Source organism: Adiantum capillus-veneris, chromosome 28 (genome assembly GCF_014529385.1).
Source record: "Adiantum capillus-veneris isolate H3 chromosome 28, ASM1452938v2, whole genome shotgun sequence".
Classification (NCBI taxonomy): domain Eukaryota; kingdom Viridiplantae; phylum Streptophyta; class Polypodiopsida; order Polypodiales; family Pteridaceae; genus Adiantum; species Adiantum capillus-veneris.
This window is the reverse complement of record NC_140958.1, coordinates 45069519-45082199: the sequence shown is the minus strand read 5'-3', so window position 1 is coordinate 45082199 and position 12681 is coordinate 45069519. Positions and strand designations below refer to the sequence as shown.

The window sequence follows — 12681 nt, the reverse complement described above, 5'->3', positions numbered from 1 at the left end:
TCTGGATGATTACAATCGGAAGTTTTGGAAAGCTCTACTTCCAGTAACTTCCTATAGGTTTGTGCCATTGACAGAACAGATTGAAAAATACTGTTGTGGCCTACCCAAAGGATTGAGAAAATACTGCACGAAGACAAAAGTCACTACTTTGACGCAGCTCATCGAGGTAGCAAACCCTGGCAATGGTTTGCTCAAGGGAGAAGATTGTGAATTTAACACTGGCGTCAAGGCAGGATCAGGCAAGAAAAATTCAGCCAAGAAGCACGTTCCCAATGAGGCTCCAAAAGGGATTCAGGAGTCAGCCAACGCAGGGAAAGATAAAGCTACGGCTGAATCAGAAAAAGAACCATCAAAGAAATGGAAAAGACGTTTTCCTCGCAAGTCAGAAGAGCAAAAGAAGGTCAAAGTGGCCTTAGAAAGGACTCAGGCAAAGCAAAAGAAAGCAGTTGATCGTCACCGTCGTGAAGTGGTATATTCACTTGGTGATTGGGTGCTTTTACGCTTTGAAAAGGCAAGGTTAAAGAAGATGAAGGGCAAGGAAAGACTGTTTCCAAAGCTCAGCATGCGTTACTATGGGCCTTTTCAAGTCTGCGACATAATCAGTGATGTTGTATATACGCTGAAATTGCCTGACAGTTGGAAGATTCACAATGCGTTTCATGTGAGTCTTCTCAGACCCTATGTGGGTGATGTGCCAGAAGATATGCCACCTGAAGATCAGCCGGAAGTCGAGGAACTTGACGAGATCTTGGTCCCTGAACAGATTTTGGCACACAAAGAAAGGAAAGTGAAAGGCAAGGTTGCTAGGCGTTACTTGGTAAAGTCAGAAACTATCCACCAATGGATGCTAAGTGGATGGAAGAAGGTGAACTTGCAGAGTCACCAACTGTGTTATCACTTTACCTGGAAGCCTTTGATTTGCAACCTACCTTGACCCCTTGAGTTTCAAAGCTACATGGATTGTCAGTGTGACAATGGCTTCTGAAACAAATGATGTACAAGGTATTTAAAGTGAGCTCAAATGAAATACCTGTTACATGAATGTTAGAGATGTACAGATTGTCAGTTTGGCAATTGCTCTTATGGAATGTCCAAAACTTTGGTTAGTGCTATAGAAGTGAGTATTTCTTGTCAGTGCGTCAAGGATACAGTGATTGCTTCTATTGAAGACTACATGTGTAAGTGCATTCTTAAACTGTCGGTTTGGGTATGCTCGAAAGTGTTACGGGATCCAACGTGTACTATAAGACAGTGGCAAAATGTGCAGCTACCATTTTGTCATTGGAAAGTTCGTGACTCAAAGCAATGGCTTAGTGCGAAGCTACCACTATGTCATTGGGACAGGGTTCACACGCAGGCAATACATGAGTCGACGAGGTGTTGAATACACCAGGGTTGACAATGAGCATGTATGTGTCGTATATGTGTCGACAGGTGTTCAATACATCAGTGTTGACAGTAAGCATGTACGACATAGATGCAAACGAGGACGTTTGAGATTTCAAGAGGGGGGTATGTCACCAGCGTGTGACTACTATCTATCCTTTTTGTTGATTTCTTTCTTATTATCTATTTACTTTCACTTTTTGGAAACACCCCTCGGGAAATCTAACTCCCCTGCATTGCATAGCTAGTGTGGAACTGTCCAGAGGGAGTCCAGGCCTGAGGGCAAGAGAGCACTAAGGTTGGACAAGGACTATGGTTAGCCAAGTGGGGTCATTGACTAGCCAAAGTGGAATCCTTTGCTACAGAGGCTACATTTCAGTTCTGGATGTGGCCGCAGTGTACAAAGAGGGTCGGATGACCTAGAAAGATACAATGGCAGCATCTCCTAAAATTTAGGGAACTGCTATTTTGGGACCTGAAAATGTGTTGACGTCATTACCTCCGGAATGACAAAGGGAACATTTTCTTACTCTGCCGTGAAGTCAACTGGGCAAGCGGTTGGGAGATTTTTAGGCGGCAACCCCGAAACGGGAAAATGCTTATAAATGTGCCAAGTGGCACCTTCTGGTGCACTTGCCTCATGCAACAAGAAGTGGCGCTGAATTTGAAGAAGAGAGAGCCTCATTTTCAGTTTTGTCACAGGTTAAGAGCTATGGAGTGCTTGCTTTTCCTCTTATGCACAGTGTGGTGCTAGGAGTGATGCCCTGCACGCTACGCACTGCCCTCTCTCTCCCCTTTGGCAGTATGTTATGCCCCTCTGGTGGGCTCTTCATTTGACCAATGTACAGTTGTGTGGGTTCATGCGCGATTGCCGAGGCAAGAGCCTCTTGCACAGGTACTGGATTAGCTAGCGGCTAATCCCCCCGCAGGTACAGGTGAATTCGGAGAGGTTTCACGCCAAAAATCTCGTCCGATTCAAAGGGCAAGTAGCCCTACAGGTGCGGGAGCTCGAGGACTTGCTACGGATGCGACCGGCACGCGAAACGGAGCCCAAAGCAGTAAATTACAGCCTGCTGTGTATTTTTGCAGGTTTAGGGTTTTGGCCCTAAACGGACCCTAATACCCCCAGGAGGTTCGGGGCGCAAGGGGACCGTTGTACAGGTGATCTGGCGCATTTTCAGGGCTGAAAACAGAGAATTCAGCGTGCTGCAGATTCTCGCCAGGTTTTGCAAAGTGCCCGTATGCGTCGGGAAAGTCAGTCAATGCGTGGGAATACTGACTGTGAAGGGTTCTAGTACAGTTATGTTGCCGAAATCTGGCTGGAACAGTGGAAATTCAGCCGAGTTTGTGCGGGGCAGCTTGTAGGGAACCACAGCGTTTATTCCCTCTTTTGAACAATAAAGAAATATCGAAAGGGGCGCCTAAGTTAGGGGCCAATCTGGTGTCTGTCTACTCATACAGGTGCAATCTAGCAGCCTGTATCCCTCTCCCCTTTGTTGTGTCTTGAAAGTACAGGTAAAATAGACGACTAATAATGGGTGAAAGCTAAATCGAGGTTTAAAGTAAAGTCTACCGCCCTTTTTCGATTGAACAGGATGGTTTCAGATGGATGCAGGTAAGGACTCTATCTTGTCTTGGAAGGTTTTTTTAAAGCTTTGGCAAGCTGTCCTACACTGGATTACACTTCCATTTACTACTTGGGAAGTTCTTCTATTACTTTGTATACTGGAATGAGGCTTCATTCTTACAAACATTGTACAAAATAATTCTAAGACTAAATTGTTTTTGTACTTATCATTTCATTTCTTCCAAAGCCAACTGCCTTTTGAATTTAAAAGTTCATTTATGTCATATTATTTATGGTAAAATAGCTACACACACAAAGAGTAGAGAATGATGACGTGGTAGCAACTGTACGGATTTTCACAATTTGCATTGACATGCTGACGTGGCAAACAATACGGAATTCCATGTTTCACACTACAAGTGCTGACGCGGCAGCTATATGGATTTCCGGAATTGACGCTGGCAGCTTCTAGGGCTAGATGCTTTTGAGTTTGAATGCTTTTCATGTAAACTGGTTTTAGAGGGTAAGGGCCTTCAAATTGACCCATGGGTTCTCACTCTGGCAATCTACCCGTGGGGGATGCAAAGCAGAGCCATGGAGTTGTACTGAGCTAAAGCAATATAAAGAAATACCGAAAGGGGCGCCAATGTTTGGGGCTAGTGCTCTCTTGGGGTGGAACTCCGCCACTCTCGTCTCGTGTCGTGTATCTCTCTTAGTTCAGTTGTTATTTGAAGTGCTTAAAGTTGTTCAGTTTGTTCTTTTCCGCTGGCACGTGGTGCCCGTTCCCGTGATAGATAGACGAGGCTCAAGTGTGGAGTGAAACCGGCCTCTTCCTTCCAAAAAGGGCGGTAGACTTTACTTTAAACCTTGATTTAGCTTTCACCCATTATTAGTCGTCTATTTTACCTGTACTTTCAAGACACAACAAAGGGGAGAGGGATACAGGCTGCTAGATTGCACCTGTATGAGTAGACAGACACCAGATTGGCCCCTAACTTAGGCGCCCCTTTTGATATTTCTTTATTGTTCAAAAGAGGGAATAAACGCTGTGGTTCCCTACAAGCTGCCCCGCACAAACTCGGCTGAATTTCCACTGTTCCAGCCAGATTTCGGCAGCATAACTGTACTAGAACCCTTCACAGTCAGTATTCCCACGCATTGACTGACTCTCCCGACGCATACGGGCACTTTGCAAAACCTGGCGAGAATCTGCAGCACGCTGAATTCTCTGTTTTCAGCCCTGAAAATGCGCCAGATCACCTGTACAGCGGTCCCCTTGCGTCCCCGAACCTCCTGGGGGTATTAGGGTCCGTTTAGGGCCAAAACCCTAAACCTGCAAAAATACACAGCAGGCTGTAATTTACTGCTTTGGGCTCCGTTTCGCGTGCCGGTCGCATCCTTAGCAAGTCCTCGAGCTCCCGCACCTGTAGGGCTACTTGCCCTTTGAATCGGACGAGATTTCTGGCGTGAAACCTCTCCGAATTCACCTGTACCTGCAGGGGGGGATTAGCCTTCACAGGGGGAGCCTTCACAGTCAGTATTCCCACGCATTGACTGACTTTCCCGACGCATACGGGCACTTTGCAAAACCTGGCGAGAATCTGCAGCACGCTGAATTCTCTGTTTTCAGCCCTGAAAATGCGCCAGATCACCTGTACAGCGGTCCCCTTGCGTCCCCGAACCTCCTGGGGGTATTAGGGTCCGTTTAGGGCCAAAACCCTAAACCTGCAAAAATACACAGCAGGCTGTAATTTACTGCTTTGGGCTCCGTTTCGCGTGCCGGTCGCATCCGTAGCAAGTCCTCGAGCTCCCGCACCTGTAGGGCTACTTGCCCTTTGAATCGGACGAGATTTCTAGCTTGAAACCTCTCCGAATTCACCTGTACCTGCGGGGGGATTAGCCGCTAGCTAATCCAGTACCTGTGCAAGAGGCTCTTGCCTCGGCAATCGCGCATGAACCCACACAACTGTACATTGGTCAAATGAAGAGCCCACTAGAGGGGCATAACATACTGCCAAAGGGGAGAGAGAGGGCAGTGCGTAGCGTGCAGGGCATCACTCCTGGCACTGCACTGTGCATAAGAGGGAAAGCAAGCACTCCATAGCTCTTAACCTGTGACAAATCTGAAAATGAGGCTCTCCCTCTCCTAAATTCAGCGCCACTTCTTGTTGCATGAGGCAAGTGCACCAGAAGGTGCCACTTGGCACATTTACAAGCATTTTCCTGTTTCGGGGTTGCCGCCTAAAAATCTCCCAACCGCTTGCCCAGTTGACTTCACGGCAGAGTAAGAAAATGTTCCCTTTGTCATTCCGGAGGTAATGACGTCAACACATTTTCAGGTCCCAAAATAGCAGTTCCCTAAATTTTAGGAGATGCTGCCATTGTATCTTTCTAGGTCATCCGACCCTCTTTGTACACTGCGGCCACATCCAGAACTGAAATGTAGCCTCTGTAGCAAAGGATTCCACTTTGGCTAGTCAATGACCCCACTTGGCTAACCATAGTCCTTGTCCAACCTTAGTGCTCTCTTGCCCTCAGGCCTGGACTCCCTCTGGATAGTTCCACACTAGCTATGCAATGCAGGGCAGTTAGATTTCCCGAGGGGTGTTTCCAAAAAGTGAAAGTAAATAGATAATAAGAAAGAAATCAACAAAAAGGATAGATAGTAGTCACACTCTGGTGACATGGAGGGAATGGGCTGAGTTGCATATTGACTCCATGTATCGGGGAGATGATAGTAGGCATACTGCTGCGTCTCTGTAAAGCCTGCATACCTCCTTAGAATCCTGGCTGATATAAATTTCTCTCAAGTTGGGCTAGGAATGCCCTTTTCTTTCACTTCACCGTGCGTTTAAAACCAATATGGGACTGCCTATAGGTAATAATCTTGAGTGCCAGTTCTCTTTGCAATGTAATTCTCAAGTCCCTATACTCATCACCATACCAGCTATTTTGTGGGACCAAAGTGGACTTTTGCTACCTACCAATTGGACATGAATGTGGAAAAGCTATGGATGCGGATGTGTGAATTGCTTGACATAGCTGCTTAGTAAGCTTATCCAAGGGCATGTGAGGGTCGATATCACATAATGGTCTATAGAGCTCTGTCATATAAATTCCATCAGTTTGCGAAGTGAAGTAGAATCGGGTGGCTTGTTTGCTATGTGAGCCTATTCAGTTTGGTTTAGTAGCTAGGTTCTGTTGGACCTCAACGGCTTCTTTGACAAACATGATCCTCAGGTGACGACCTTTTAGGTGTTCCTATTCTGAGCAGTTCGATTTTATTGATGGTGTGATCCTCTTCAAGTCTCGAGTTCCTTTAGATTCGGGTTTTTCTATTCAGTTACAGAGGAAGTAGTTTTACTCCATGTTGTCTCAGATTTCTTTTCTGGCGGTACCTATTCTCTTTTTCCCAGGATTGAGAAGGAAGGGGGCTTCCTATCTTGCAGAGAGCTCTCTCTTTATCTCTGGAGCTTTTAGTGACAGTGTCTGCTTTGTTCCGACGTGGAGTTGAGTCTGTTATTACCTCAGAGCGTACTTTTGAGGATTTCTCTCTTTCAGAGAGGGCTTCCAGGTTATTATCTTCAGTTTACTACTGGGCTCCATTCAGCGGAGTACCATGCACGGTGTTGTCTAGTCCTTCTTGGTTTTCTTGCCCATTTCTTGTGACGTTGGAGGATGTGCTTTAGCCCATAGTGTAGTTAGTATCATTGCGGATGTTTCCTTTAGCCATTTCGGTAGTTGCTGGATTTGTGGTGTGCCGGTTAGTAGAATCTGTGCTTTGTCTTCTAGACTGATCCCTGGAGACTATACCATTCATGACACACCTACCTCCCTTAACCTTAGAATAGCATGTTGCCATGTTGCTTTGTACAGGTGGATAGTGATCCTTCTTGGACTAGGAACCGATTACACTTAGCTCGAGCATTCCTCACAGTGGGGAGATGGTCTTCTCTCCCAGATTTGGTTCTAAGTTCCACAAGTATATTTTTGTTTCGATTCACCAACCTCGGGTGATCCAGTTACACGGGAGGTAGAGACTATATAAGAGTTGTGGCATGTCACGAGACGGGCACCACATGCCAACTGAAAAGAACAGACCGAATGACTTCAAACACTTCAAATAACAACTGAACTGAAAGAGATGCACGACACATGAGACGGAGAGTGGCAGAGTTATACCCCAGAGAGCACTGGCCCCAAACCTTGGCGCCCCTTTCGGTATTTCTTTATATTGCTTGAACTCAGTACATCGCGGGTACTCCATCCTCTACATCTCATGCGGAGCATGCTAGAGAATGACCCCTTGGCTCATATTTAAAGGCTCGTGGCCTATGAAAAGCAGTTTACATGAAAAGCTATAAACTCAAAAGCATCTGGTCCAAAAGCAGATGCCCAAGAGCTGCCAGCACAAAGCAGTTTTCGCAAGCTTGGGCGGTTTTTACCCCCGAACGCATGCATGGTGCTCTCTCGTCTCCAATACAGCTCAATAATGGAAATTTGAACGAGGAATGGGGAATGGAAAGGGGCATGAATTGCTATTCCTTATTACGGATACTCACGGCTGAAACACGGAATGGGGATTCAGAACGGGAAGGTGGAATGAGAGCATTGAACGGAAGCCTGAAAATGACCATTCCTTGTAACTAAGGTTTAGCTGGTTGCTGCCCTTGCCACGTTGTTTGGTGCTCAGACACTTAAGAGCATTAGCTTGCGTCGATGCCCTCTCCCGTGCATTGTAGGAGACAATTTGGAGGGGCTCCCTAGTCCCGCTTCATGGCCTGTAGCGACCTTGCAAGCTAAGTGCCCTATATCCAGTCGTGGTTGCTGGTCTTCGTGGAGGTTCAGAAGCTATTTAACCTGGCGAATCTCTGGTCAAGGCTGATGGACGGGTTTGCTTTTCTTTGTTTTCCTTCTTGTTTTGTTTTTGGATTCCTTCAGCTTGCATTCCCTTGCTCTAGTTTGTGTGTGTGTGTGTGGAGTTTAGGTTTTGCAAGCTTTGTTTTCCTCATGCTGTGTAAGTTGACTTTTGGGGGGTGTGTGAGTGTGTGTGTTGGGGGGGTGAAGTCTGTTTTTAGAGTTTTTTTTTTTGTTTGATTTCATTGGTTTCTGTATTTTCTGTTTTCTTCATTGCGTTCCTTAATTTTTGTGTTCTCCGCATTGGATTGTCGTTGCATTGGGTTATTTGAGTGCTGTTGTTGACTTGCTACTTCGCTCTCTACTTGCTTTATCAGGTTTCTTCATCCGGTTTTCAAAAGGTGGTTATTATCAAAGTTGCCTCCACAGTCTTCTTGAAGTTCGCTCTCCAACTCTGGTCCTTAGCAGCCACCTTCAGCAAGCGAATTGGTTTCTATTCTGGCTGATAGCTCCTTGTCAGCTCTAGTGAAGTACTTAGTTGATGCATCGTTCTGCAGTTTCTTGCTGATGTCAATTGCCTCTTCTTCCTTAGCTTTGTCATCGACTGCTCTCTCCCTTCTGTTTTTCCACTGTGTATTGTTATTAGATCTTACAGCTTGGTCGGCAATGCCCGACGTTAGAACTCTTGCAGATGTTTCTTGTCCTTTTCACTGCTGATGGCTTCTGGAGGTTCAGGTTTTTAATATGCAATAGCTGTATCCAGTGTATACAGTTTTGCGATTGTCGCCTTAGGGCCTGCTTTGTAATCAATGATATACTTGCCCTCAGAATCGGCACCATTTGGGAATTTTGAGGGATTTTCAAGTAATAGAAATCAGCCGCTTTATTTGTGTGCGTGCGCGCACACACACAAACACACACACAGAGAGAGAGAGAGAGAGAGAGAGAGAGAGAGAGAGAGAGAGAGAGAGAGAGAGAGAGAGAGCTTTTCTTACCATTTCTGCTGGTTTATAAAGTTGACAAGGAACATGTGGAATCTACAATGATTAATTCCCTGTTTTTTTTCAGGGCAGAGTGATGAGGATAGTGGGACTAACAGGAGGTATTGCTTCGGGAAAGAGCACAGCTTCGAATGAGTTTCAATGTTTAGGAATGCCTATTATTGATGCTGACAAAGTGGCTCACGTGAGTATCTGTTGTCCGTGTGAGTGACTTAGCATATCTGATCACCATCACATGTATGAACATATTAAGTAATTAAATTATAAGTTGAGGTGCACACTGCATTGTGAAGAATGCAGCAGAAGGCTTATCTACCTGTGCCTGAGAGAGAGAGAGAGAAGAAGAAGAAGAAGAAGAAGAAGAGAGTTTTAACGTCGTAGGAAACTATCCGGAGAGAGAGAGAGAGAGAGAGAGAGAGAGAGAGAGAGAGAGAGAGAGAGAGAGAGAGAGAGGCTCATCTGTATCACATTACTGTGCGCCAAACCTCCCATTTTCTTTGGCATGCGTGCCCATAGCAATGTGCTCTCTCTTTTTTGGAGTTGCCTTGTCAGGTTTGCTGCTGACAGCAGCTGATTGCCAGGTCTTTGTCCTCACCCCCTCCTCCCCTCCCACCCGTACATTCATTGCTACTTGTTACCTATGCAGCCTGCGCTGTCTAATTTGTTTTCCTTTCTGGGGTCCTTGTAAGTTGTCTCTCGGTTTCTCCTTTTCACCACTCACATGTATTTGTTGGCACTGCCTTTCTGCAGAAAGGGAATGTATATACGAGGGAATTTCAGCCCATGTACAACGGAGCACCCTTCCAATTTTTGAAGGGTATGTTTTATTTTTCTTCTCTTTAATATATAGTCTCTCTTCTTCTTCTCTCTTGCGTGTCTTCTCTCTCTCTCTCTCTCTCTCTCTCTCTCTCTCTCTCTCTCTCTCTCTCTCTCTCTCTCTCTCGTCGGAGTGAAAGGCAGTGCCTATGTCTGTCTCCAGACGACTTGTTATCCCTGTACTGGCCTTAGGTTTTTACCTTAGTTTGGTTTCTCTTGCCTATTACTTTCACCTTCGTTTGTCTCTTGATATATGGTTTCTGTGACTTCCATTCGTGGCTTTTAAGTAATACAAAGGGTGTAAGCCCATATTTTTATGAGAGAGAGAGAGAGATAGATAAAAGAGAAAAAGAGGAGATTTAAGAGACCTCGCATGCTTTGCCCACCATCACTCCTGCACGCCAGCACTTGCACACTGTCACACCAGTACTTGCACGCCGTGAGGACTTGCGTTTTGCTATTGCTGCTGTGCTTGCCCTGTAATTCATATGACGGGCTTACAACATTTGTCGTAAGTTTATTGCCGTAAGGTTATTACCTTACGAAATCCTGAATTTAGCCTGCACTGCCTTTCGAGGTGTGAACGCGCAGCAAGTTGCTGTTGCTATAGCATGCATGGCAGTCTCTGCTTGCGCTGGACTGACCACACCTTGTGAACAGGTAGGCTGCTGTTGGTGTGAGCAGACTCTCACTGACCGTTTTGTGCTTTGCAAGTCTAGCAGGGTACCAACTCAGTTGCCTACGTGGCTTGCGGGTTAGTTCCTCACACAATATGAGAGAGAGAGAGAGAGAGAGAGAGAGAGAGAGAGAGAGAGAGAGAGAGAGAGAGAGAGAGAGAGAGAGATGAAAATGAAATGAAATGTTATATTAACGTCTTCAAAAGGCCAAAGTGACCTATGAGACCAGAAAGTTACAATGTGGTGGATCTGATACAAAGTCAGAATAACAAAAATGACAAATGATAAAATAAATACTATGGAATCCTAAACTGCTAGGTGTGAGCTAAGTAGCTAGGTGGGATAGCTAAATCACAAAAGATCTTGCATCGGTCGCTGGTGGATCTCATCCATGGTCAATAGCCTGACGGGGCGTCGTGCATGTCGGGCCAAAGTGATCCGAATCCTCTGATGTAGCCTCCGTTGATGCTGTGTAGTCCTTCGCAGTTGTGGGCGTCTGGATCTCCCTAGCTCGATTGCTCGGTCGATTAGTGTGCCTCTGGTGTGAGGCGACGAGCTCTCCTGTTGTAGTAGCTCCTCCGGGTGCCCAATGTTTGCTCTAAAGAAGTCTATGATCCGTCTCTGAGACTGGCTAGCCTCTCCCCTCATTAGGCTCTCTTTGTGTCTGCGCAGCTCAAGCAAAAACAGATCCAAGCATCTTTGATCCTCGTACCGCTCGACTCTGGAGAGTGGTCCGAAGCCCTCTCTGAACAAGCAGTGGAAGCGGCCATGCATCTCGTAGTAGACGGGGCAGTGGCATGTGTAGTGCAACTCTGTCTCAGGCTCCATGTCACACAGGAGGCATGTCCTGGCCTCTACCGGTACTCCACTGTATCTCCTAGTCTCGATCCGCAGCTGGTGTGAAGATGTGCGTATCTGGCCAATAGCACATCGTATCCCATGAGACAAGTGGGTGTCCATGTATCTGGGCCTCGTCACAAGACCGTCCTCCGTAAGCTGGAGAAGATGCTCTCTGTAGAAAGCCATCTTCGTGCCCAACTCCTGTGCTGGCTGTATCCATGTCCTCCTGGTGTCTAGCTGAGTCAAGTCCTGACGGATGAGCTTGGTGATTTCGGACTGTGTAAGAGTTAGAGAGGGTGCATCTAGTGAGTACTGGAAGGGAGGCAATTTGTCTATGCTGAACCCATGCGCCTGAAACCGTGAGGTCATCTCCCCATACCAGCATGCTGTATCTCCCTACATGGCTAACTGTCGAGAGGACTCAAGTGCAAGGCGGGCATATCCGTCTCTGGGAAGTTTCCATATGCGGTGTATGAAGGAGATAGATTTGGTGAGCGTCTCGACCACTAGTGGGGGGGCAGCTAGCTCTGCCCGGATAATGGCACGTGGTACTGAAGCCTTAGCTCTAATGAGCCGCGAGATCATAGAGACTAGTGGCTTCTCCATATCCCCCCATCCATCATTGCGACCTGTCCTCCCATGATGGTCCAATGAAGGTCCCCAAATCTCAAATCCATAGAGCAATGCAGAAGCCACCAAAGTGTCAAAGAGCTAGAGCTTCGTCCGAGGCTCCTGAAACTGAACATGTGAACACATCCTCTCCAATCTACCCAATGCTGCGTGGGCTCTTGTCAGTCTAGTCTCTGCTGCTCTCCTCGATGAAAATGCTGGTCCACTGAAAACCACTCCAAGGTAAGTGTAAGCATCAATATACACCACTGTCTCCTGGCCGTATGTGAATGCGGGCGCTGACCTCTTGATTCACTTTAGGTTGTGTTACTAGTGTAGATGCTAGGTGGGGCGTAGTTATACCAGGTTCATGATCGGCACACCTTGTATACAGGCCTCGGGACTATTGACACCCCTTGTCAAGTGGGATTGAACACCCCTCTTGTCAAGTGGGATTGATGGTCCACGATCTTGGGAAGATGCGGACCGTTCATTTATTCTCAAGAATCAAAAGATTGCCTAAACCCTAAGAAGAACAAGTAACAGAAGAAGAAGTCCTACCAAATTATGGGGACCTCGTCCAATGGGGCCCGAAGTGACATAAAGGAAATAAAGCAGGACTCTCACACACAGACACAAGAAATTGCGTAGCTGTTGATGACGTGGCAGATTTCCGAAAATTACGTTGGCTAATGACATGGTAGGCTGTACGGATTTCCGCGTTTTGTGTTGGCTGACGATGTGGCAGGCTATACGGATTTCCGTGATTTACGCTGGCAGATTTTTGGCATTGCTTTTGGACCAGAAGCTTTTGAGTTTGAAGGCTTTTCATGTAAATTGCTTTTCATAGGCCAAGGGCCTTTAAATATGTGCTAAGGGCTCATTCTCTGTCATGCTTCCTCGAGAAGGTGCAGAGTCTCGAGTACCG

The 12681-nt window shown here is 46.5% G+C and overlaps 1 pseudogene across 1 annotated transcript in view; it reads left to right on the top strand.

Annotated features, from left to right (window-relative positions):
- LOC147420361 (dephospho-CoA kinase-like) overlaps positions 1 to 12681 on the top strand; it is a 68915-nt pseudogene that overhangs the window by 17131 nt on the left and 39103 nt on the right. The window contains exon 2 of the transcript XR_015186932.1: positions 8879 to 8995. The product of XR_015186932.1 is annotated as a dephospho-CoA kinase-like (transcript). The remainder of the gene's footprint in view (positions 1 to 8878; positions 8996 to 12681) is intronic.